The sequence below is a fragment of the Alosa pseudoharengus genome, unplaced genomic scaffold (genome assembly GCF_046254945.1).
Source record: "Alosa pseudoharengus isolate Yale_2024_CS ecotype anadromous, Long Island Sound unplaced genomic scaffold, YU_APseudo_1.1 YU_APseudo_1.1_scf_9, whole genome shotgun sequence".
Classification (NCBI taxonomy): Eukaryota; Metazoa; Chordata; class Actinopteri; order Clupeiformes; family Clupeidae; genus Alosa; species Alosa pseudoharengus.
In genome coordinates, this window is record NW_027468881.1 from 38974844 (window position 1) to 38979843 (window position 5000).

Genomic DNA, 5000 nt, shown 5'->3' on the forward strand with positions numbered 1-5000 from the left:
ACACACACACACACACACACACACACCATACCTATTGGAAACTGAAGAAGGCTCGGTTATGTGACGGTGCTCCGTTGGCTTTGTTACGGTGCTGCACCAACAGACAGCAACGCAAGGAACCGGCCAATCAGATTATAGGTATGCTTCAAGGTATACACTATAGTACACACCCGCACTGAGTCATAATGACATCTCAACACTGTGCCTTGAGTCTGCACTGCGTCATAATGACATCTCAACACTGTGCCTTGAGTCTGTGCAGAGCTTAATGACATCTCAACACTAACATTAATACCGGAATTTGCATTTGCAAAACAATAGCATATAGCAATAGCTACCCTGTCACAGAGACTGATCTAATACATATACTGTTTTAAAAAGCTTCATGGATTTTTACTTAGTTAAATTACTGTAGATAGTGAATTCTGAATTTAGAACAGAATCCAAAGTAAATGTGTTTTATTTCTTGTATTTTTATCCTTCATTCAAGGACGTTAAACATAACTAGCTGCTTTACCAGGGAAATGTAATATCACTAGCTACCTAACCAACTTGCACTGTTTGTTGTAACGCCGATTTCATCACTGATTGTCAAAACTGTTAGCAATAAAAAAAAACATTTATTAATTTATTTACATATTTTTTGATGTGCAAATCTGTCCTGTATAAATAGGCTACAGAGGACAATCTGTACAGGATAAAAGAATCTTGATCCTGAACTTAAACTCAAACTCAATAGATAATATACTGTATAAACAAATCAAACTCAAGCTCAATAGATGATATACTGTATAAACAAATCAAACTCAAGCTCAATAGATGATATATACTGTATAAACAAATCAAACTCAAGCTCAATAGATGATATACTGTATAAACAAATCAAACTCAAGCTCAATAGATGATATACTGTATAAACAAATCAAACTCAAGCTCAATAGATGATATATACTGTATAAACAAATCAAACTCAAGCTCAATAGACGATATATACTGTATAAACAAATCAGTGTTGAAAAATAAGTTCTGAGGAGTCAGTGTTGATTTGTCACCATCAGACTCTTGCCAAATATGAGTTAGCAGTGGCATGACAAGGTTGTACTTTATGAGTTAGCAGTGGCATGACAAGGTTGTACTTTATGAGTTAGCAATGGCATGACAAGGTTATACGTTAAGAGTTAGCAATGGCATGACAAGGTTGTACTTTATGAGTTAGCAATGGCATGACAAGGTTATACTTTATGAGTTAGCAGTGGCATGACAAGGTTGTACTTTATGAGTTAGCAGTGGCATGACAAGGTTGTACTTTGTTGTCTTTACTTATTTGGTTCCAAAATGATTTTTTACATTCTTGCAGATTTCTAGGCCTAATATCAAAACTGCATTTGTGTTATCCTGGTTAAGTAAGCATACTGTATATCCATTGACAACAACTGCAGTTCTGCTGGTACTGCCTGATATGACGTGGACAAAAAAGCTCTTCATTTGTAGTGTTATGTGGGTTGTACAACAACTGTACAGAGATATCAGGCTAAAAGTAATTTCGTAATGTTGATCAAAACTCTTCCGATTAACGTCCTTTGTTCCCAAAAGAAGGTTTGGATTCATTATCATCCATAAATAGACCCTGGGTTGTGAGCATACCAGACCCTTGCTATAATCTCTGCCATAGAAAATTAGGAAATATCCAACCTTTAAAGACTCAGATGAGCTCAATGCAAATCAAACCAGCTAATAACTGAAATACACACCATGCCAATCTTTAGATATGGTGAAGGGTATGTGATGATATGGGGTTATTTTAATTCCAAAGGCCAAGGGAACTTTATCAGGATGCATAGTATCCTGGATCCATAAAATAACTGGCCTTTAAAAATAAAAATCTACCTGCCTCTATGGAGAATTTACGGAGCCCCTAAGGGGACATGAGCAAAATAAAATCTAAAGTTTAGTTTCATGTGCTCACATGAAACTTTAATGTGTGCACGCAAAAGTTTCATGTGAAAAAGTTTTGTATGCGCACACAAAACTTTCATGTGCTCACATGAAAGTTTCGCGTGAGCACATGAAAGTTTCGTGTGAGCACATGAAACTAAACTTTAGATTTTTTTTGCTCATGTCCCCTTAGGGGCTCTGTAGGAATTTAACATAGGGGTGTGAATACAATGCCCCCTGTATTTTAAGGAAGAGCATTTATTTATTTATGATACATTATTCATTCACAAAGAAAATTAAAGGTTGGAAATTTCCTTAAAGGTTAGATATTTCCATTTTTTTGTTACTTAAGGCAAAAGATGATTTTATATTCTTATACTTAATATTTAATACTTGACCAATGGCTGTAACCCTATTACTTCAACCTATTCTTGCACTGCTATAGTTTTTTGTATTTTATTTTGTCTACATTATTCTCTTATATGTCCATATTTATTTTATGCTGGTCTCTAGACTTTATTCTTGCACTGTTGGACTTACCTATTTGCACCATCACCATGACACCTTACCATGCATACAGTACAGAATCCCTGCCCTGTCACTGCAAGCGCCTCATGCTTAATCATCCTTAAGCACACTGTGTGGATATTTGATTTAGTTTTATTCAGTATATTTAGTATTTTCTACTGTCTTTATTGTTCAGTGGTGTTTTTTTTATTTTATTTATATATACTTACATTACTTTTTCTGCTGTAAGTGCATGTTGTGTGTGATATCTGTGTGCCACTGAGACCTTGAATTTCCCCTTGGGATCAGTAAAGTATCTATCTATCTGTTATCTATCTATCTATCTACTGTAGCCTACCAAAGCAAATAGTGGCACAAGAATCATTCCATACAAGTGAGACCTGTGTTCCGTTGATAAAAGAAATGTATCAGGTGATATATGAGGACATATGAGTAATGCACACAAGTAAAGACATTCAATCCAGGTTTAAGAACACCAATTCCATTCATTTTTAAAAGACAATACAAAATCCAGACATTATACATGAGCAATAACAATTTTCAAGTGCAAATACTGTTACCAACTCTATGAGACATCATAGGAAACTCGCTGAGCTCACTGCCCCCCAGGTCAGACATAAGGAGAGCAGGAGAAGAGCCAATAAGCACTGCAAGCTAACAAGGCTAACTGCTGTTGGGAACCCAACCATCCTACTGAAACATGCAAAAGGGCCTCTGGATGGGTCTTGGCTACTGTAAGGATTATCTCAGGCTCCGACACTAGAACCTGTAAGCCCTGTCTGCTCCCCTTACAAAAAACCCCTGCAGTTTCTGACAAAAAAACTGCCATTTTTCTGAAGTATAACGCCTTTTCATGTCCAAAATCCTGCCTATCTGCAGTTAAATGCAGTACAATGTAGTTGCAATGCAATTATTTTCCTATCCAAAATACTGCATTCCTGCATATGAACAGAAAGGAATTACTAAAAACTGAGAAGGGGGGGGGGTTGCTGCATTTATTTGTTGTAAGCCTCCCATGCTGTCTGAATCTCATTCCTGTAGCCTGTCTTTTAGCAGAAAACTGCTTCCTCATGTGAGCTAGCTCCTGCTAACACACAGTGAGCTAGCGCTGGTACCCATTTATAGCTAGCACTGACTTGTCCTAGCTCCTGCTAACACACAGTGAGCTAGCGCTGGTACCTATTCATAGCTAGCACTGACTTGTCCTAGATCCTGCTAACACACAGTGAGCTAGCGCTGGTACCTATTCATAGCTAGCACTGACCTGTCCTAGGCTGTGTTCCAGTTTGCATAACTCTGTGCTTACAACACCTCATATGAGTGCACAAGTGCATTCACAATATTAATATTAGGTATTGTAAGTACAGAAGTATGCAAATTGGAACACAGGTCTAGTGCAGTGCTAACATTATAAGCTTTGATCACTGGATCCTTGTGTTCTCAACATCCTCATCCCCCTTTGCCAAATATGATCATACACATAAACAAACTTAAGACAGCTAATGTTCTCTGGTTGCTTCTGTGAGTGAATGTGTGTGTGTGTGTGTGTGTATGAGCATGGTGATCTGGACTGTGTGGTGCAATTGTGGTGACAGATTGAAATTGCCATTATTTCAGCTACATGATAAACAGATACTGTATGAGCTTTTAACTGTATGAGCACGTTATAACAATTCGTAGCTTCTTATATGAAATAGTGTACAGCTGTCCTTTGGAAATGTAAATGCTACTTAACCTTACAGAAGCTGATGGATGGAGTACGTGTGCATGAAGTGGGATTTGATTGGCTGATGTAAAGCATTGGCTGATGTAAGGCGTGGAGTGGGGTCTGATTGGCTGATGTAAGGCGTGGAGTGGGGTCTGATTGGCTAATGTAAGGCGTAGAGTGGGGTCTGATTGGCTAATGTAAGGCGTGGAGTGGGGTTTGATTGGCTGATTTAAGGCGTGGAGTGGGATTTGATTGGCTGATGTAAGGCGTGAAATGGGGTTTGATTGGCTGATGTAAGGTGTGGAGTGGGATCGGATTGGCTGATGTAAGGTGTGGAGTGGGATCTGATTGGCAGATGTAAGGCAGGCTATAGATATGACTTGTTTAGGCTTCTTGACCCACATGGGTGGGAGTGGCTGTGTCTGTGCACACCTGGAGATTCGTTAGTAATCATGTCACACCTTTGAAAAGTGTCAGTCAAAAATGTCTGTTAATGTGGAGAGGGGGCCTGCTGTCTCTGGGACATTTCACATTTCACCAAACCATTGCTGTTTCAGTGTCTGTGTGTGTGTGTGTGTGTGTGTGTGTGCCTGTTTGTGTGTGTGTGTGTGTGTTTGTAGGGGCAGGGTAACAGTGATAGCTAACACTATCTACGGGCTCCATCACTTGCCTGTGTATAGCTATCTAAGGGGGCTTGGGTTCAGTCAAGATTAGCACTCAGACTCGTCATCCATCTGAGTTTGTTGGTTAGGCACAGAAATGAAGCAACACATACATGAATATGATAAGACAGACTATAACTGCTCCCTTAGACGAGACGGGAGACAGC